The sequence below is a fragment of the Prionailurus viverrinus genome, chromosome B2, assembly GCF_022837055.1.
Source record: "Prionailurus viverrinus isolate Anna chromosome B2, UM_Priviv_1.0, whole genome shotgun sequence".
NCBI lineage: Eukaryota > Metazoa > Chordata > Mammalia > Carnivora > Felidae > Prionailurus > Prionailurus viverrinus.
In genome coordinates this window covers 57,885,659-57,908,765 of record NC_062565.1, presented here as the reverse complement: position 1 = coordinate 57,908,765, position 23,107 = coordinate 57,885,659, and the positions used below count along the sequence as shown (strand labels likewise).

General features: G+C 36.4%; 1 protein-coding gene and 1 pseudogene across 1 annotated transcript in view; both read left to right on the top strand.

The window, feature by feature from the left end:
- The window catches only part of EYS (eyes shut homolog), a 1,626,372-nt gene that overhangs the window by 1,348,540 nt on the left and 254,725 nt on the right, over positions 1–23,107 (top strand). The window lies entirely within an intron of this gene.
- Positions 18,843–19,342, top strand: LOC125166288 (60S ribosomal protein L10-like; annotated as a pseudogene).

The window sequence follows — 23,107 nt, the reverse complement described above, 5'->3', positions numbered from 1 at the left end:
TTCTCAGTTCTCATTTTTCTAAAGATTCTCTCATTTACCCTTTTCCCTGCAGAATGTTGATATCCTCAATTTTTGTGTTGTTGTTTTTTTTTAATATTGGTGTTCCAGGTGTTCTTCTTCCCTTGCCTAAAGATTCTCCTTACTGGGGCACCTAAATGGCTCATTTGGTTAAGCATCTGACTCTTGATCTGGGCTCAGATCATTATCTCACAATTTGTGAGATCAACCCTGCGACCTCTCTCTCCCTCTCTCTGAGCCCCTCCCCAACTCGTGTGCGCTCTCTCCTGCTCTCTCGCTCTCTGTCTCAAAATAAATAAACTTTAAAAAAAAGAAAAAGAAGAAAAGAAGACTATCCTTACTAACAATTTGGATCCCTTAGTGGAATAATTGAATTATTACCCATTTCCCCCAAAATATTTCATCATAATATCATTCCTCCAATTTTGTACCTAACTTTAAAACTAGAGATGGGAATTGAAAATGCCTTTACCTGGGGAAATAGGTGCCTAAATGTAACACTTGGCTAATTTCAAATATAGAATAATGAGAAGGAAAAAAGCCATTAGGTGAGATGTCCTCAGTGCTGTGGTCAGGGCATCTAGTTAGGTGCCCCATGTTATCACTGACACCCAGCATGCATTGCTTCAAGAAAAAAGGAAATTTGCAGTGACTGGCAAGCTAAGCCTGACCTCTGCCCTACAACCTTCAAAGAGAATAGAAAATGTAAAGAGCCACTGAAATCATGACCTCTTGACAGACTATACCTCATTTGTGGTGTGAATCTGGGTGTTATAAATACAGAAACAATTTTTCACGCAAAGAAAAATTGCGATGATTAAAAAATACATATACCACAATCAAATGCAAATGTCCATGTGTGACATGCTGACTTTATAGATGAAGTTTGTAAGAAGAAAAGGCAGGGCTTACAATTCACTTGTTCCTTGTTTTTAAGGAAGCTTTTTGAGCTTTTTTTGAAAGTACTACTCTCCCAAGAGGGGACTTTTCTTCCTGAGGAAAGGAAAGGAAATAAGTTCTGCTGTTCTTCTGTTTGCAAAAAAAGAGATTAATATTTGAGCCCTTTTCAACTCAGATTCATACTTCAGAATTAAATTTAGATGGAGACGAGGGTAGGTACCAACTAGCATGTGTCCTCTTGCCTTGTTGCAAGATGCTCATGGAGATGACTATTTTCTGTCTCTGGTGAATCCAAATGGATAGATTGATGTACATAAAAAACAGATGAATGGATGGATGGATGGATAGATAGATAAGCATTCTTAGAAGTTCTGAAATATCAAACCACATTTTAAAATTTTCTTTCCCTTAGATTCCTTTTATACTTCAGCTCTGAAATCTAGCCCTTCATATTGTCACTGTTTGCTGCTAGGCAGGCATGGAAAATTCAAGGCCCGATTTTCAATTTCAAGGAGCTAATGTTCTCAATTATATTTAAAATATCTAATATACATTACATATATGTGTATAGTATTAAATGCATACAGTATTTAACTGTTGCTAATAACTTCTTTTGCCCAAACATTAAAAAAAGTTACTCTGAGTAAAAAACAGAAATTTAAAAATATTTACATGCCAACAATCCTAAAATATTTGCATTCACCATTTTAAAGTTTTCATGTAAAAGATTTTACATTGTTAAAAAGTAAATATGAGGGCAGAACTTTTATTATCAGTTGGAGGCTAGATTACTATAACCTGGCTCTTGGCATTTTTTAGTCCATTTCAAAAATATTTTCAAATATCTATGGACAAAGAATTCTCACATAGTCAGAGATGATTTCATTGTGCCACCAGTAGCTGCTGGGCTAAAAATAATGTTGTTCCTATGAATACCCTATGTACTCACAGAGGGAGGTTGCTGAGTGAGGGAACTCCTCTTCCACTGGATTGATTCCAATGAAACATTGTCTGCCAAAGATCATCTCAATTTCCTATATACAATGTTCTACATACCGCTAATCCCTGTGGGATTTAAAGAGACTAAATTTAGTCTCAGCCACTTTATTGTACATTTTTCAAGAGTTAACATTTGTCATTTGGCTTCTGGGATCTCCTATCTGGTCTAAACTGTTCACTTCTACCTTTTATTTTCTTGCTCATCTGGAAGCTAAATCAACAAAACAGCTTGGCACACTAAATCATATGTTCTCACCATGGAGTTCTATCACATTTTTTAAAGTAAAAAGTCACTTGAAATAGTCTATATCAACAATAAAAAAGAAAAGAAAAATAAACATTTTTTCCCTAAAAGGAATAGAAGGAATGTGAAGTACTCAAAGAGATAAACGGTGAATGTCAAAAGACCAAAGGACCAATACATTTTCATAGCTACATTAACTAACAAATGAAGCTGCACAGAATTATTCAGCTAAAATTCAAGCTGAGTTGAACAATGCCAGGGTGCGGTCATTCACCTTACATGAATGTTTTGCCTTAAAAGCGAACTTACATTCCACCTGAAGAGTTCCTTGCTCTCTGCCATTTTGATATTAGCTTTCATTGCATTTCTAACCAGAAAGCCTTTGCCTTTAATCATCTTAAGGTAATATTGGTGGGCAGAAAGCCAGTAATGGAAGAAGTTTAGCATATCTGTATGTGAACAAAAAGCAGATCAAAATCATTTAACCAATGACCAAAGCCATTAATTAATGGAGATATTTTGAAGCATAGTTCCCATTCAGTGTAGGAACTATAATGGCAGCATGGAAGGAAAATAGAGAAGGTGTGCTTCACAAAAGCAAGTCTTTTTTGCCTGGAAAGACCCTTGAAAGTACCTGGAATCATAATTTTAAGAAAATGTAGGAATATGACATATATTCAGGGAAGAAGGTTTCATAAATAAGACTAAATGAACTTGTGCCTCATTAGCATAACTGATGAAACCACTCCTCAGGACCAGGGGCTACAGGGCAAGGTCTTCATTAAAAAGTTCTTTGTGTATGCCTGGAGTATAAAGTAACAATGAACAATAGGTTTGCTTTGTATTTCCCCCCTTTATATTGTAAGGGACATAATACTGGTGGAATATTAAAGCAATGTATTTTTATTTCCCCTTTAAGTCTCTTAGTCATTCATCTCTGATGCTGAGGCTTCTTGCCCAATGAAAAAGAATAAACAGCTTTGGCCTCCAACTTCTTTGACTCTGTAGCAAAACAGTCTTGGAAGGAGAGAAAGGAGACTTTCAAACTCCTTCAGACTCTGTTAACATATCAAGTGCCAGGCCTATCAGGGTAGATCTTAGATTTTTACTGTATGCTTAAGGTAGAGAGAATTCAAGACATAGCAGGAAGAGAAAGCCTATGGCTGTGTGGACATAATAAGGTATGGAGTAGATCGGTGAAGTGAATCCCAGGGTCTTCTGCTTCCCCACAGCCTCAGAGACAAGTCCATTACTTGAGTATGGGAGATGGTACTATAGAAGCAGTCAAAAAATGAGGAACTAGAGGTTAATGGGCATCTTTATGACAGAGTTTCTAGGCATCCAAGAAAACTCCAACTCTGAACTCAGTTTCAGATCCAGCATGGTATAGGTGGGATGTCACAGAGGTAATGGTTGGGAGATGGCTAATGAAGTAAACAGGAAGCAGCAGTCCTGGCTCCTCATGACCTGTACGTGGCATATAAACAATCCAGATGTTCCCATGTTCCTCAGGAAGGCACTCAGTGAATGTCCATTCTAGAGCTATGATAATTCCCAAATGCTACACATCTATACATAGAGTACTAAGCTATACAGCAGTGCATTTTTTATTGTACACAAAGGCTGCACCGGTTACACTCCTTATAGCAGTGTCAGTTTTTTCCACAGCCTCACCAGCACTACATGTTTGCAGTATTTTTAATTTGCTAAATTATTAAGTAGAAATGCTATTTTGTCACTATTTTTGAAGATTTCGATTTAGCATGTAGGTCATAGGCCTTTCTTAGGCTAATTTAAAAAAAAAAATGCTTATGTGACTCAGGGAACTCAGATGGCAGCACAGGATGCCCCTGAACTTCCTCCTTCCCATGCTATGAATATACAGCTACATGAAGCAATTCCTGCCGAAAGAAATGCAGAAACTAGCTGAGCGACTCCTACATGTCCACGAATGCATTGAAATGCATAAGAAAAGCCAAGACACAACCTATACATAAACCACACCTCTGGCATAGCACCATAAAATCAGAAAGGAACCCTCAGTTCCCAACTTCTCACTGAAAAGCTGAAGATTTGGAAATCACGTCTAGTACCCCAAGTTTTAAGGCTCCCATCATCAAATGGTCCCCCAAAACATCTAATTCTAAAAGCCAGAGAGACTTGTGTCTACAAGACACAACAGGACTATAGAAAACAAAGGACTTCTTAATGGCATATGAGCACTTGCCCCAACTGCTAACCCCCTAGGACTCAGTGCAGAGGAAGTGGGCAAAAATAACTGTCTTCCAGTCTTCCCTGAAAGGATTTGACTGTATACTTTACTAGCTGCTACCTGAGGGCCCAGCTTCCATTTTGCACACATCTAGGGCTGGCTATGATCCTTCACAGAGTCCAAAGGGTCTGAAGGGCATATTTCTTTAGGGTTTATTTACTTATTTTGAGAGAGGGACAGAGAGAGTGAGCAGGCAGGGAAGAGGCATAGAAAGAGGGAGAGAGAATCCCAAGGAGGCTCCACACTGTCAGCATGGAGCCTGACAGGGGGCTCAAACTCACAAACATTGAGATCATGACCTGAGCCGACTGAGCTACCCACACGCCTCCTGAAGGGCATTTCTTTTTCTGGTGTACTCCAACAATAAAACCACATTGCCACTATCTCTTTGGAAGAAGTTTGTACACATGCTGTTACCACATTTTACAGCTGCTGACTAAGGAACAGACACCCAAATCATATTGTTTTGGTAGTCAGTGGGTCCTGCATTCACAAGTCCCAGAGAACTATAGTGATTTTTTAAAAAGTACAAGAGCACTTCCCCGTGACTGTACACTCAAGCACAGCACAGAGGGAGAAGATTAAAACACCCATCCCTTAGTTTTTCCCTAGAAAGGGCTTAATTACCTAATTTTGCAGCTGCTGTCTGGCTTCTAATCCGCCTGCAGTTACTTGCCAACTGTGATCCTTCCCTTGGGACACTGAGGAGCCTTGGCACAACCTCAACTACTAGGAGCCACTAAGAATAAAGAAGGTGGCTTGGACAATCACAAGAGTTTGAGAGACAACCAGAAACTCAGGCCAGGTTTATTGACAGGCTTCATCTCTTACACAAGACCACTCTTTGAAGACTGGCAGTGGTGACTGTCTTATCTAATGCACAGAAACCAACACAAACAGTCAAGAAAATGAAAAAAATGGGGAACTGTTCCAAACAAAAGAGCAATATAAATCAGAAACTAATCTTAATGAAACAGAAATAAGTGATTGACCTAATAGAGTTCAAAATAACAGTTATAAATGTGCTCACTGAGGTCAGGAGGGTAATGCAGGAACAAAGTGTAAATTTCCACAAAGATATAGAAAAACATTTTTAAAAAGAACCAAACAGAAATCACAGAGCTAAACAATACAATTACTGAACTGGAAAGTAGTAGAAGATAACTGAACTAGAAGTAGAAGAAAGAATCAGTCAACTCAATTGGAATTAATCCAATCAGAGGAGCAAAAAAAAAAAAAAAGTTATGAAAAAGAGTGACGATAACTTAAGCAAACTACAAGCAGACCAATCGATATACACATTACAGGGGGTCCTAGAGGAAGAGAGAGAAAGGGGCTGAAAACATAGCAAAGAAGTAATGGCTGAAAACTTCCCTAACCTGAGGAAAGAAATATATATCCAGATCCAGGAAGCACAAAGAGTACCAAAAAAGAAGAATCTAAGAGATCCACATAGACACATTGTAATTAAATTGTCAAAAGTTATAGACAAAGAGACTCTTAAAAGCAATAAGAAAAAAAAGCAACTTATTACATACAAAGGAACATCATAAGACTATAAGCAGGTTTTTCAGCAGAAATTTTACAGAACAGAAGGGAGTGGGATAATATATTCAAAGTGCTGAAAGAAAAAATAACTGCCAACCATGAATACTCTTCCTAGCAAAGCTGTCCTTCAGAATTGAAGGAGATATAGTTTTCCTGACAAAAGTTGGAGTTCACCCCTAGACCAGCCTTATAAGAAATGTTCCAGGGAGTCCCTTAAGCTAAATGAAAGGATGATAATTAATCATTTTAAAACATAATAATATAAAACTCACTGATAAATATATAAATCTAGAATACCTAATACAGTAATGGTGACAGATAACTTAGTTGTAACTCTAATATAAAGATTAAAACACAAATGTATTACAAAATAACTTGTTAATTGCACAGTATAAAAATATATAAATTGCGACATCAAAAACATAAAATGTGATGAGCAATATAAAAACATAGAGCTTTTTTTTTTTCTCTTTTTTTTTTTTTTTTTATTTTTTAATTTATTTTTTTTTTTTAACGTTTATTTATTTTTGGGACAGAGAGAGACAGAGCATGAACGGGGGAGGGGCAGAGAGAGAGGGAGACACAGAATCGGAAACAGGCTCCAGGCTCTGAGCCATCAGCCCAGAGCCCGACGCGGGGCTCGAACTCACGGACTGCGAGATCGTGACCTGGCTGAAGTCGGACGCTTAACCGACTGCACCACCCAGGCGCCCCGAACATAGAGCTTTTATAAAGATTCAAAGTTAATTTTTTATCACTTTAAAATAAATTTTTATAACTATTAGATGTTTTATGTAAGCCTCAAGGTAACCATAAGACCAAAAACTTAGTAGATACAAAAGAGATAGAGAAAGAAATCAACATATACCTCTACAGAAAATCATTAAATCAAAAGGTAAGACAACAAGAATGGAAATAAAGAACAAAGGACCTATAAAATGGCCAGAAAACAGTTAACAAAATGGCAATAGTAAATCCATACCTATCAATAGTTATTTTAAATGTAAAAAGACTAAATTCTTTAATCAAAAGCTAAAATAGCTAAAAATGAAGATTAAAAGGATACAAGATAAAAACATGATTTTTAAAAAAACAAGGCCTAATTAATTATATTTTGCTATAAGAGACTTGCCTTAGCTTTGAAGACACACATACACTGAAAATGAAAGGATGAAAAAAGATATTTCATGCAAGTGGAAACCAAAAGAAAGCAGAGGTAATTATATATATAACAGACAAGATGACTTTAAGCCAAATACTATAACAAGAGACAAAGGAGGCCAATATATAATGATAAAATAGCCAATTCATCAAGAGGATATAACAATTGTAAATATTTATGCACACCACATTAGACTACCTTAATATATTAAGCAAATATTAATAGGTCTATAGGGAGAAATACATAGCAATAATAGTACATGACCTCAGTACCCTACATTCAAGAATGGATAGATCATACAGACAGAAAATCAATAAGGAAGCAATGAGCTTAAACTACATGTTAGATCAGTTAGACCTAAAAGACATACACAGAACATTTATCAACAGCAGCAGAATACATATTCTTCTGAAGTGCACATGGAACATTCACCAACATGCATCATATGCATAGGCCAAGACAAGTCTAAATATTTTAAGATTAGGGGCACCTGGATGGCTCAGTCAGTTGATCATCTCACTTCAGGTCATGATTTCACAGTTCATGAGTTCGAGCCCTACATTGGGCTTGCTGCTGTCAGCACAGAGTCTGCTTGAGATCTCCTGGCCGCCTCTATCTGTCCCTTCCCTGCTTGTGCTCTCTCAAAAAGTAGATTAAAAAACATTTTAAAATTAATTAATATTAAAATCATATCAAGCATCTTTTCTGACCACATTGGTAGAAACAAGAAATCAATTATAAGAAAATTAGAAAATTGACAAATATGTGGAGATTAAACAACATGTTACTGGACAATAAGTGGGTCAAAGAAAAAATAAATAGAGAAATCAAAACATATCTTGAGACAAATGAAAATGGAAACACAATGTTACAAAACTTATGGGATGCAGCAAAAGCATTTCTAAGAAGAAAGTTTATAGAGATAAATGCCACAATAAAAAAAGATTTCAAAAAAAAAACATTACACGTCAAAGTATTAGAACAAAATTATTTTAGTGCAAAGTGAGTGGAAGAAAAGAAATAGTAAAGATCATATTAGAAATAAATGAAATAGAGATTTAAAAGGGGGTGCTGGGGCACCTGGGTGGCTGAGTCGGTAAAGCGTCCAACTTCCCCTTAGGTCATGATCTCGCAGTTTGTGTTTTCAAGCCCTGTGTCGGGCTCTGTGCTGACAGCTCAGAGCCTGGACCTGTTTCAGATTCTGTGTCTCCCCTCTCTCTGCCCTTCCCATGCTCATGCTCTGTCTGTCTCTGTCTCTCAATAATAAATAAATGTGAAAAAAAAATTTTTTTAAAGGTGGGGGTGCCTGGATGGCTCAGTACCTGACTCCTGTTTTCAGCTCAGGCCATGATCTCATGGTTCGTGAGTTCAAGCCCCACATTGAGCTCTGTGCTGAAGGCGCAGAAACCTGCTTGGGTTTCTCTCTCTGTGGCACTCCCACACTTGCATGCATTCTTGTATTCTCTCTGTCTCTGTCTCTCTGTCTCAAAAATGAATAAACTTTATTTTAAAATAAATAAAAGACAGAGAAAAGATCAATGAATAATACTAAGAGCTGGTTTTCTTAAAAGATAAGCAATTGACAAACTTTTATCTACTTTAACTACACTAATTTAGAAAAGAGTGGTGTCCAACCAAATCAGAAATGAGAGAGAATTTGTAATTGGCACCACAGAAATACAAAGGATCATAAGAAACTACAATGAACAATTATATACCAACAAATTAGATAACCTAGAGGAATGGATAAATTCCTAGAAACATGCAACCTACCAAGACTGAATCATGAAGAAATAAAATATCTGAAAAGATCAATTATTAGTAAGGAGATTGAATCAGTAATCATAAACTTGCAATAAGAAATGTCCTGGACCATATAGCTTCACTGGTATATTCTGCTAAACATTTAAAGAAGAATTAATACCAATTCTTCTCAAACTCTTCCAAAAATTAGAAGAGGAAGGAACACTTCTAAACTCATTTTAGGAGGCCAGCATTACTCTGAGACCAAAACTAAACTAGGACACTATAAGAAATTAAAATTACAGGCCAATATTGCTGATGAACATAGATGCAAAAATTCTCAATAAAATACTAGCAAACTGAATTAAACAACACATTAAAAAGATCATACACCATGATCATGTGAGATTTATTCCAGGGATACAAGGATGGTTCAACATCTGCAAATGAATTGATGTTAACAGAATGAAGGTTAACAATCATGATCATCTCAATAGATACAGAAAAAGAATTTGAAAAAATTCAAAATTCTTTCATGATAAAAACTATTAATAAACCGGGTATGGAAGGAACATACTTTAACATAATAAAAACACATAGCCAACTTCATACACAATGGCAAAAGGAAGCACTCACTGGCTTGAACTGTTGAAACCACTTGATATTTTGCATTTTGGCCTGTTTCTTTTCAATGTCTTCTCTGTCTTCTCCTCTTGTTTACTCCATTTTGCTCTTTTCCGTGGAGTACATCTACCTAATCAAGAGGTTGCCTTTTAGTTGAATGACCCTGAAGAGTTATGGTTATACATTTCCAAGATGAACTCTGCAGAGTGGGTACTTTGACAGTATTTAGGGTTTCTGGTGGCAAAACTGGTGCAAGAACTGGCCTTTCCCCTGGTTTCTGGAAAAGAAACCCATTCCCCCCACCTCTTGACCAACTCATATTTATAAGTACTGAGAAGGCCTCTTTTTTTTGTATGTAAGTTTTTATTTATTTTTTTTCAATATATGAACTTTATTGTCAAATTTGTTTCCTTACAACACCCAGTGCTCATCCCAAAAGGTGCTCTCCTCAATACCCATCACCCACCCTCCCCTCCCTCCCACCCCCCATCAACCCTCAGTTTGTTCTCAGTTTTTAAGACTCTCTTATGCTTTGGCTCTCTCCCACTCTAACCTCTTTTTTATTTTTTCCTTCCCCTCCCCCATGGGTTTCTGTTAAGTTTCTCAGGATCCACATAAGAGTGAAAACATATGGTATTTGTCTTTATCTGTACGACTTATTTCACTTAGCATCACACTCTCCAGTTCCATCCATGTTGCTACAAAGGGCCATATTTCATTCTTTCTCATTGCTACGTAGAACTCCATTGTGTATATAAACCACAATTTCTTTATCCATTCATCAGTTGATGGACATTTAGGCTCTTTCCACAATTTGGCTATTGTTGAGAGTGCTGCTATAAACATTGGGGTACAAGTGCCCCTATGCATCAGTACTCCTGTATCCCTTGGGTAAATTCCTAGCAGTGCTATTGCTGGGTCATAGAGTAGGTCTATTTTTAATTTTATGAGGAACCTCCACACTGCTTTCCAGAGTGCTGAGAAGGCCTCTTGATCTAAACAGATGTTAGGGCTCTACTGAACAGAGTTATTTAGAGATTTTGTTTCTTAATGATGAAAATTGAGAATGCAGCATTGGGGAACCCGAGGTGAAGAAGGCTAAGAAGAGGGTCTCTGTGCCTGATGTCTGTGCTTCATCCATAACTTGTCCAGACCAGTGCTGCTGTGTGCAAGAGTCAGACAAAGATGGGGAAGGGAAGAAAAACTGTATAGGCACATGAAAAAAATGAAACTGGACCTCTATCTTACACCATACATAAACATCAACTAAAAATGGATTAAGACTTGAATATAAGACCTGAAACATTAAAACTTATAGAGTAAAACATAGTAAGCATCTTGACATTGGTATTGGTAATAATTTCTTAGATTTGACACCAAAAGCAAAGGCAACAAAGCAAAAATAAACAAGTGAAACTGGATCAAACTAAAAAGCTTCTGCCATCAAAGGAAATCAGCAACAAAAGGAAAAGGCAACATGTGAAATAGGAAATATTTGAAAATCACATTTTTAATAAAGAGCTACTCTCCAAAATATACAAGAATCTCATACATAACTCAATTGCAAAGAAAAAAACCCAAATAATCCAGTTTTTTAAATGGGCAAAGAAGCTGAATAGACATTTTTCCAAAGAAGACATACAAGTGGACAACAGGTACCTGAAAAGGTACTGAACATCATTACTCATCAAGGAAATACACATCAAAACCATGAGGAGATAACATCCCACACTTATCGGGATGGCTATTATCAAAAAGACCAGAGATAACAAATTGCTGGTGAGGATGTAGAGAAAAGGAAACATTTGTGCACTGTTGGTGAAAATGTAAATTGGTGCAGCCGCTGTAGAAAACAGTATGGAGCTTCCTCAAGAAACTAAAAATAGAACTACCATAAGATTTACTTCTAGATGTATATTCAAAGTTAACAAAATCAGTATCTCAAAGAGATATCCATATTTGCATATTCATTTCACAATTATTCACATTAGTCAAAGTATGAAAACAACCTTTGTTGATGGATAAAGAAAATCTACACATACATGCACCAGCAAACACACAATGGAATATTATTCAGCATTAAAAAAGGAAGGAAGGAAATCCTGCAATTTATGACAACATGGGTGAACCCAGAGGCCCTATGCTAATTATAAGCCAGACAAACAGAGAAAAACAGATACTGCATGGTATCACTTATATGTGGAATTGTTGAGGGAATAAAATCAAATTTATAGAAACAGAGTAGAATGGTGGTTGTCAGGAGATGAGAGCAGGGTGGGAAATAGGGAGATACTGGTTAAAGAATACAGACTTGTTATGGAATGAATAAGGTCTGAGGACTAATGTATGATATAGCAACTACAATTGATAATATTGTATTGCATAATTTGTTTGCTAAGAAAGTAGAACTTAAGTGTTCTCACCAAAAATGGGGGGAAAAATGTATGTATGTGAGGTGATGGAGGTGTTAATTAATTCAATGGTGGGAGTCCCTTTACCATGTGTACATATATCAAATGATCCCATTGTACACTTTTAATATATTACAATTTGCCAATTATATGAGAAAAACTGGAAAAATCTTTAAAGAGAAAACCGATTCCTAAATACTTACTGTATCCCCAGCACTATTTTAAATCTTTTACTTGTATTTAGTCATCTTAACAATCCTATAATAAAAGTGCTACTATCATCGCCAATTTTAAAAAGAGGAAATTGAGCACAGAGATGTTAATTTGTTCAAGGTCACCCAGCTAACTAGGATACAAGCCCAGGCAGTCTGGCTCCAGATCTGGCACTCTGTGTTATTATGAAAACTAATTTAAAAAAAAAACTAAACAGCATGGGGAAAGTCAAGTGGAGGTACTTAAAGATAATTGATACTGATATAGAGTCTTTTAAGGTTCCTGGACCCAGTTCCAACATGTTTGAGTGTGGAGGGTTCTCCATGCATAACACCAAGCAGTTCTCAGTTACTGGCAGGGTATCCAAAAATTCAACTCAATTCTCATACTGTCTACCCAGAAATAGTATCATATTCCACAGGGTAAATGCTCAGCCCTACCATACCATATCACTTTCTCCAACCCCCTAGTTCAGATGCCAGTCACAAGCTCCAGGCAGTTATCTGTGCGTCAGACTGACTGGCTATAGATAGGAGATTCCAACAACCTCTTCCTTCAGTTCAGTTTGCTAGAGTGGCTCACAGAACTCAAGGAAAAACACTTACACTTACAACTTTATTAAAGGATACAATAAAGGATTTGAATCAAACCAGATGAAGAAATACATAGGTCAAGGTCCTGAACAAAGGAGCTTCTACCCTTGTGGCTCTTGGGATCCAGCTCAGTGGCACATGAAAGTGTTTTGGTTCCCCAAATATGGAAGCTCTCACAAAAAGGGTCAAAAGCTTTCTTCTCTTGTGTTTTTATGAAGACTTAATTACATAGTCATGATTGACTAAGTCATTGGCAATAACTGGCTGATTCAACCTTCAGGCCCTCTCCCTTCCCTGGAGTTGGGAGAGTAGAACTAAAAGTTCCATCCCTCTAATTACATGGTTAGTCCTCCTGGCAACCAGCCCCTACCCTTGGGTGGGGTCCAAAAGTCACCTCCATTAATAATAAGACACCTGTTTCACCTTTATAACTCTGAAGAGTTTTCAGGAACTGTGGATGAAGACCAAAGATATACTTCGTATAAATCATTCTGTCACATGGAGCTGCACAAGTCAGCCAGAGGAAGGTGTTAATTGACTGGAGGCAATTCATCTGAGAAAAGCTTGAAAGCAAACATCAGGAAGAGTAAAGTGGTAGGTGCCCAATGACCAAAAACATGTAGAAAGAACAAATCTGATGAAGTTCAGGGAGAAATAGAGAGAACCCACTAAATTACTCAAGTGGTAGACTAGTTTTGATTCAGTCCCAAGGAGCATATCTGGAGAGGTGAAGAGGGAACTGCATGGCAGGCTACTCTGTGTGGACAAAATGGACGAGGAGCTTCCTTCCTGGATCACTGTCTGGGCTGTTCATAGGAGGTTTGTGGTTCTTAGTCTTCTGAACATTGCAGAAATTATCCTGACTCTACCATAAAAATTAATCCCAAGGTTAAATGCTTTTGAAATAAAGGAAGACACCTTTAGTCCCCATTTTGAAGTCACCAACTATATTTTTTCCTGAGGTGGTATACCAAAGAGTTAAATCTTATTACTAAAAGAAAAGAAGTCTTTTCATGAACATTTAGATAAAGGTCCACAGGAAGCTTTTGCAGTCATGGAACTATTATTATTTCCTGGTTCTGACCAGGTCCCCAAATTAAACCTACAAATGACCCCAAGTCCAATCCATCAATAACCAAGAAAATGACCTGCTGCTTTATAATTTTTTTTAATGAAATTTATTGTCAAATTGATTTCCATACAACACCCAGTGCTCATCCCAACAGGTGCCCTCCTCAATGCCTATCACCCACTCCTCCCCCACCCCCCATCAACCCTCAGTTCTCAGTATTTAAGAGTCTCTTATGGTTTGCCTCCTTCCCTCTCTGTAACTTTTTTTCCCCCCACGCCCAGTCTTCTGTTGAGTTTCTCAGAATCCACATATGAGTGAAAACATATGGTATCTGTCCTTCTCTGCCTGACTTATTTCACTTAGCATAACACTCTCCTTACTTTTATAATTACAAGGAAATTTCTGCTCTTACTCATCATTAATATGTTAAATTATATGTTGACGAACTTTCTAAAAGACAGGTCTTTCTAACAGCTTTTTACCTTTTCTCACTTATGCTGGCATTGTAGACACTAAAAGACAACCATGCAGAGGGGAGTTAGTGAGTTTCAACTATGAAAAGAAAAGAGGTAAACATGAAGAGAGTGAAAGGAAACTAAAATGCTTTGAACATTAAAAAAAATGATTATGTTTATTTTGGATTCCAGCTGAGATACAGACCCATATTTTTTTTCTTTCTGCTTTAGATATCAAATTATAGCTAAAACTATTAAGATCTCCAATTAACATGTGGACAGCACAAATTCAAAGTAAGGAAAATGAAAGAGAGGCAGAAACATTTCTTTATTCCTCTTCAGTATTTTCTCTCACAGTTTCTCCAGTTTCCATCCCACGGAGGGAAATTGATGTGTACTGAAGATTGTTATTGCCTTCTGAACATGTAAGAGCTGTGACACAAAAGGAACTTTGGGGCTTTATGATTTATTGCTTTATCATTTTTAGTGCCATCTCTGTTCATCCTCAAATCCAGGGCAGGCTACAGGACATATTAAAAGGGCAGCATTCTCTGTATTTCCTTTTTAAAGGGCAAAGCACTTACCATTTTGTACATACAAAGCACTTATCTTTTAGCTCACTATTTGATGAGCCACATTGAAGCCTCCTTTTCAGACCTCTTTAATAGAGGAGAATACATTTTCCCCATTCTCAACCAACTTTTGAATTTTTATGCAGCATGACTCTTATTTTCCTGAAAATTGTAGCTATTTTAGCCAACATTATCATTTTAAGGGAATAGGCTTTTTCAGTCATACACCATACACACACACACACACACCCCACACACACATTTCAAACTGTGCAGGTCTATATAATCCTCTGTCAGCATCATTGGAGCCCATCTCCCCCTATCTTAAGAAGCAAAAGTAAGCTCAGGCACCACCCAACTCTAAGGGACCAGAAAGCTTAAAGTCACTGTTCATTTAGAATTACCAGTATAGTACCCATGTACTTAGTAAATAACCATGGTTGAACTTCAAAAGTCGACAGATACCTGCTCTTAGGTCTATTTTCTAAATATTCTTTATTTTCATTTCTGTGGACCAAAATTTGATTCCAGATTTTGATACGAATACTTCTATTTAAACTAAGTTATGGTTTTTTTTCTTTTATTTCCTCCTTACCATAGTTCTCTTAACTATTCTTTGTCATAGACCATCATGAAGCTCAAAATCCAGCTTTACATGAAGTATAAGGCAGGGATTGACAAGTAAAGGGCCAGATAGTAAATATTTAGACTTTTGGTCCATACAGTCTATGTTGCTGCTACTCAGTTCTACTGTTGTGGCTCCAAGAGCCACCATCAAAAGTATGCAAATAAGTGGATATAGCTGTGTTCCAATAATTTTATGCATGACATACTTGGCTTTCAGTCCTTATTTTGTAATTCCCTCTTCTACAGGTGCAAACTAATATCTTTTATCTTAGTTATGCACTACATTAAAATTTCCAAAAGGAATTTAAAATGTCAGAGAATAAAATTGAACTTAACAGTCAAAAATAGACATATGTGCCAAATCGTATAAATTTTAAAATTCCACGTAAATGCTTACTTAAGACAATTTTAAAGCCCATTAATTTTCAAAAAAATGATTATTTTCAGAAGTAATGAGTTAACAAATACACACTCAAAATTAAATGAAAACACACTCCAATTACAACTTCATAATCCACATTACATCTAAGTAATTTCCGTTCCTTCACTTCCCCCACACCATAATGTTACAAGTAATTCTGAGGCATCTTCCATGCATCACCATCTTAAAACAAGCACAGAGGATAGAAACAAAGTTTTAATGCAAATACCCACATTTTTTACTAGATTTAAATATAGCATATGTAAACTCCCAATTTGTATACTATAGTAATTTCAAAGATAAAGCAGCTATTTAAAAAGGATACCTTCCCCAAAAAAACTTTAGTTTACCAAAAATATGTTTTCCATTTCTAATTTGGAACCTGATAAGAAATTGCCAACTAAGAAAAATTAACTTTGCAAGTTCTGTCACACCATATGTCTACATTAGCTCTTTGTTTTATTTTCAGTAATAATGTTTATTATCCAAAAATCTCAAAATAGAAAACATTTACAACCTAACTTTAAACTGTATGAAAAATTTTTTAATAAAAGCAGTTATTTTCTAGCCTTTCTTCTCCATTTAGAAGTCATAGATATCAAGATAAAAATCTTAAATAACAAGAAAAAAAAGGAAGAAAAATCCTTTCCAAAATGTTTTCCCTGGAGAATTTGTGGATCACCACAATACTGGGGCTCTTTCCATTTAAGGATTTTTTTCTTCCATCCCTTTCAGTCCCAGTGCTATGAAGTTACCTTTCTAAGAACAAATTTAAGTCTGAACTGTGAATGTAAGGAACTCAGAAATAGCCCCTATTTTATTAGCATTAACACTTAACCCTACACATCAGAATCTTTAATACTGTAGATAATCCCAAAATAAGAAAATTTATAGCTCCTTAATTTTTTAATCTTATAGCTCAAACTCCTACCCAGTAGGCAGCAGCTACACACCTGCTTCACAAATCAATTTCAGAAAAATATTCTTTCCATTTAAACTTCTTTCCTTAAACTTTAAGGCCCTGATCCATACCTTTATCTCAGTTGGTTCCTAGTATACTTGCACAAATTCCAGAATGTCAAACCCAAAATGTTTTGTCAGGGAATCTATTTAAAAGTAGAATTAGTCAGGCAAAGACAAATACCATATGGTTTCACTCATACGTGGAATTTAAGGAAAAAAAAAACAAATGAGCAAAGTGTGTGTGGGGTGGGGGAGGGGGGTTGGGGAAGGGAAAGGGAGGCAAACCAAGAAAGAGACTCTTGACCATAGAGCATAAACTGATGGGTACCAGAGAGAAGGGAGGTTGAGGGATGGGTTAGGTGATGGGGACTAAGGAAGGCACTTGCTGTTATGAGCACCAGGTGGTAACAGTGTTAACTAAATGGAATTTAAATAAAAACTTTTAAAAAAGAATACAGAGGGTAAAAAAGTATAATTACTCATAAACAACAGTTTTAACTTGAAAAGAACTTCCCCTGTCATTTCTCTTTCTAAAATGTTTACTGAAGTCCATTTTTCCCAAATTTATTCTCACTCTACCATTTCTAATAGTTTTCACTTGTTTCACAATGCTTTTGTCTCTATTTAAAAGTTATCTCTTGGGGCACCTGGGTGGCTTAGTGAGTTAAATGTCTGACTTCAGCTCAGGTCAGGATCTCACAGCTTGTGGATTCAAGCCCCACATCAGGCTCTGTGCTGACAGCTCAGAGCCTGGAGCCTGCTTTGGATTCTGTGTCTACCTCTCTCTCCCTACCCCCTCCCCTCTCTCTCTCTCTCAAAAATAAACAAACATTAAAAAAAGTTAAATAAAAAAATTAAAAGTTATCTCTTATTTCCTGATAAAAGAAGATTCCATATGCAAAAGGGTCAGACTAATTCCCTAGTGTCTGTAAATCCTATTCATTGTTCCTGTCTTAAGAACTGGTAACCCTAAACCCCCCAAAAGAATTGGATTCTAAAAGTAAAAGAAACTCTAAACTTCAAACTGGAAAGTTGTCTCCTTCATACAAGTAACCATTTCGGGCCTCCATAATTTGTCATCTGGAACCCACGAATTAGATGGGTTCACAAGTGGGCAAGACACAGTGACAGGAAATCTACATCTCATTCATCATGGCCTCCACATGTCACCATTATTCTTCTTCCTTGGCAACAAGAAAAACAGGAAAGCCTTCTCTGTTACTAGTCAAGAATATCCACAATTTGGAGTCAGAAGTAGTCTTCTGACCACTAAGACAAGAAACTTAACCTTTCTGAACTTCAACTTCTTCATCTATGAAATGGGGGTAATAATTCCCGTTTTGTAAATATAGATATTAAGATCATGTATTCAAATTTCCTGTTTTAGTTCTGAGAACAGAGTAGACAGTCAATAAAAAACGTTGTTACAGCTATTAAATTGAGACATATAAAATTGCATTTTTATGTGCTAAAAATGTTATACTCACAATTTCATGTAGTTCAACCTAATATATTTTTACTTCCCAGTGACTTGATGAAGAGCTGTGGTGTAGGTATCTTTATATTGAAATAATGACTAAAGGATTGTAAAAGTCAGTGTCTCTTACAGATATTCTAACCCCAATCTGGTGCTATTGATATTGTCCTTAAAAGAGGGCATGAAGGAGATAGCAGAGAAGAGAGATTTCATTATGATTCAGGTGTTTGTTGTACAGTTGGGTCCAAGCGACTTTTTCAAATAAAATTATATATGAGTTTTGGGGTTTAGTCCCAAAAAAGTAAATTAAGGCAGTTGCCAGTTTATTCTAATCCAGATTATGAGTAAATGAAATATAAAGCCAATTGAAAACTGCAAAATGGGGGCACCAGGCTGGCTCAGTCAGAAGAGAGTATGACGCTTAATCTTAAGGTTGTGAGTTTGAGCCCCACATTGAGTGTACAGATTACTGAAAAATAAACTTTAGCCCTTTTCTTTCGGCATGTCACTGAAGATCCTGGTGTCACCATGGGCCGCCACCCCACTTGGTGTTACCAGTATTGTAAGAACAAGCCATATCCAAAGGCTCACTTCTTACACAGGTGTCCTTGATGCCAAGATCTGCATCTTTGACCTGGCGTGGAAAAAGGCAAAAGTGGATGAGTTCCCACTATGTGCTCATGTGGTGTCAGATAAATATGAGCAGCTCTCCTCTGAAGCCCTGTAGGCTGCCCATATTTGTGCCAACAAGTATATACATGGTGAAAAGCTGTGGTAAAGAAGGTTTTCACAACCGACTGTCTCTCCACCTTTCCATGTCATCCATATCAACAAGATGTTGTCCTGTGCTGGGGCTGACAGTCTCCAAACAGGTATGCAGAGTACCTTTGGAAAGCCCCAGGGTGTGCTCACTTTGGCAGCACATATACTAAAATTGGAAAGCCCCAGGGCACAGCAGCCAGCATCCACATTGGCCAATTCAGCATGTCCACCCATACCAAGCTGCAGAACAAGGAGCATGTGATTGAGGCCCTATGAAGGGCCAAGTTCAAGTTCCCTGGCTACTAGAAGATCCACATTTCCAAGAAGTGGGGACTTACTAGGTTGAATGTGGACAAATTTGAAGACATGGTGGCTGAAAGGTGGCTCACTGCAGATGGCTGAGGAGTCAAATACATCCCTAATGGTGGCCTCTTGATAAATGGCAGGCTCCGCACTCATGAGAACTGGCACTGCCCCCTCCTTCTTCATGCCCACTAATAAACCCTACTTCCTGTCTAAAAATAAAAATGGAAATTAATTGGGATGCCTGGGTGGCTCAGTTGGTTAAGTGTCTAACTTTGGTTTGGGTCATGATCTCGAGGTTCATGAGTTCATGCCCCACATCGGGCTCTGCACTGACAGTGAAGAACCTGATTCAGATCCTCTGTTTCCCTCTCTCTCTCTGCCCTTCCCTGCTCGTGCTCCCTCTCTCTCAAAAAATAAATAAACATAAAAATTTTTCGTTAAAAAATTTAAAAATTAATTAAAAATAAACTTAAACTTTAAAAATTTGTCAAATGAATTATATGATTGTAAACAATATAACTCATTGCTTTTTGGGGTAAAAAAATGCATAACATAAAATTTGCCACCTTAACCCCTTCTAAGTGTACACTATTACTATATTGTGTTAACTATATGCCCATAATTCATTGTTTTTGTAAAAATTTTTCCAGTAAGTGTTATATCTTATATTCCTAGAGTTCCACCAAAATATCAGTAAATTAGTAGATCAAATTTAATACTTTCGATTACAATTCCAAAACTCAAGCTGTATGTGTATAAAGAAAAGAGGAAAGAAATTTTCATTTTCAGTAATATTAGAAAATGGCAATAATCATACCCTGTACATAATAAATAATGGGCATTTATTTTTTTAAGTTTATTTTGAGAGAGAAAGAGAGAGTGGGGGAGGAGCAGAGAGAGAGGGAAAGAGAGAGAGAATCTTAAGCAGGATCCATGCTGTCTGCCCAGTGAGGGGCTCAATCTCACAAACTGTGAGATCCTGACCTGACCTGAAATCAAGAGTTGGACACTCAATTGACTAAGCCACCCAGGCACCCCTAACGGGCATTTAAAACTTAAAGCAAACCAAAGGAAGACAAGTAAAGTTGACATACACTTCCCCAGATATAAGACATGGTGTAGATTTCTCCATGTGCAAGAGGATCCTACATTGCTTAATCAATGCTATATTTCAGATTAGGAGAACCGGTAGTTCATTAAATCCAACAAGCCTTTTTCCTGTTGATTTGAAGAGATTTTACTCTTTTTGAATGTTTTGTAATTTTTTTCACAACCAAAGTCACAACCAACTGTGACTCTGCCAGAAATATCTTAGTAGATTTTATGGTTACTATTCAGGTAACAGGGATCAATTTGCTGTTTTTCAAAACTGCATTAGTCTAGTAATGATAGCAGCAGAACTTTACTGTTCCCCAAGCACTTGACTCAGGTTAGATTACTATCCAAAAGAGGTCATCTTTCTTTTTTAGTAATTATCACAATAATACTTAAGTAAAGTACAGATAAATGAATGAATGATCTATTAAAAATTTTGATTGTATAGATTAAAGTGCCCAGCTGATTTGATCCCTTCATTTGTCCATCAGGTATTTTGAAATCCGGTAAGATAAAGTAAATAAATCAAACCACTAAAAATGTTCTACTTCATGAAAATAGCTACATGAATAAGGAGTAGTCTCATATAGTTTAATAAAAATGGGGGGGGATTGCCTCTGATTAATCTTACATGAGGAAATTTTAAGCTATCACTAATCAGAAAAAGTCAGTTTGATCTAAAATGAATTTTGGTTCATTTAGGATGTTTATTCAATTTTATTCAGATACACTGAAACTTTACTCAGTGTCTAAATTATAATTTAAGCATCTATATGATGAATGTTCCCACACAGTTTTAGAAAATGAAATGCCACATTTCAACTCATCTGAACTAATGAAATACCACTCAATAAATTAAATCCTGATGTGTTTTGTATCAGGCATACAATTCACATTGACTACATGTACCCTATTAATGATTTTAGGACAAGGTAAAAAAATCAGAAATAATGACAGATGGGAATTTCTAGCAAATCCACAGCAACCTACAGTCTTATCTGGATGTGTGTGTTTGTTCATTGTTTCATAGTTTACTAATGATTCATGTTCACCAAATATGATCTTGTTAAGATGCTGCCAAAGGGAGCATGTTATTCAAAACCTCATTCCTTCATTAAGAAATCTATTTCTCATAATCTGAGCCTATCTTCTTTCTTCCATGGATGTTTTACATTTTAACATTTTTTAAAGTGACTAAAGCAATCCATCTTGTTTGGAAATAGCAATTCCACAAAAGAATGAATTGTACATTTTGTGATACAAACTCAAGTACATTACATTTGTCTGGTTTTCTATTAATATTCATGAAATTTTTTGCACTATTTGTTTTCTAGACTGTGTTTAATTTAGTTCCCACTTTTCTAGTAAATGTGGTTGAATAAAAGCTCAAATTGCTATTTTGTGAAGTGTACTGAAGTGTTAATGTGTAATATAGTTAAAAATGACTAATGAAAAAGTTAATAGGACCTTTTTCCACAGTCTGTTTCCCAATATGTTCTATAGAATGCTTGCATTATCACTGGTCTTTTTACATTGGGACATACTATATAAATATTTGCCATTGTCATTATTGTAAAATCTAATAAGCTAGAATATAATATAGGAGGGTAGTATAAAACCAAATTTAAAAATTCCAATCATTTAGTTGCCTACTATATGATCTAGCTATTCCATAACCATCTCAGGCTCCACGTTTCCAAAACATAATGCTTTGTCTTACCTAACATCACAAATATCCTCTTATTCCTGTATTATGCACCCTAGTTATTGAGAAAAGTTGAAATCATGTGCTCTGACATTAGATGATCCTAGGTTCAAATCCTGGCTTTGCAGCTTTTCTTTGTATGGTCTTGGGCAAGTTGCTTAACCCAAGTGTCTTCATCTGCAGAATGTAGATAATAATTTTTACATCATAGACTAAAAGAGATGATATAGATAAAGTGTTTCCTCAGCATCCTAAATCAGTAATCTTAGAGTTTTTACTTAGTCTCCTTCTTTACTACCTCCTTTACAGCCAATCCAGGCTCATGTTTCCTTATTCCTTGAATATCTGCCCCTTTCCTCTTTATTCCCACTGTACCATCCTTAGTGAACACCCTCCTTGCTCCCCTGAATGATTTCTGTGTTCTTCTCAATGGTTTCCCTCTCTCAACTCTAAGCCCCTCCAATCCTTCTTCCACAAGACTTCCAAAATAATGTCACTAAACATCTGGAATAATGTCACTACAATACAAATCTGATTATTTTACTTTCCCAAATTAAGCTTTCAATCGCCTAAACCCAAACTCTTTCATATGATTTTTAAAGCTCTCCATGATCTGAGATGTATCTACTGCTCTTATGTCAACATTATCTCTCACTACTCCTCATTCTCCACCCCAGATCGATCACACTTAACCAATGTATTATCTTTGCATGTCTAGAATAAAAGAAAAGCAACAAACATACCACTCTGTATAGTTCTAAGTTGTCAGTTTTCATTACTGTGCTATACGACAGAATTAGCTATGTAAAATCCCTTAAAAGATTACTTATTTTGTTGTTACAGAAATAACAAGTAGAAATCAGAATTCTCATTCAAAATCTTCTCAGACATGCAACACTGTTTTTTTTTTTATTGCTAATACAAA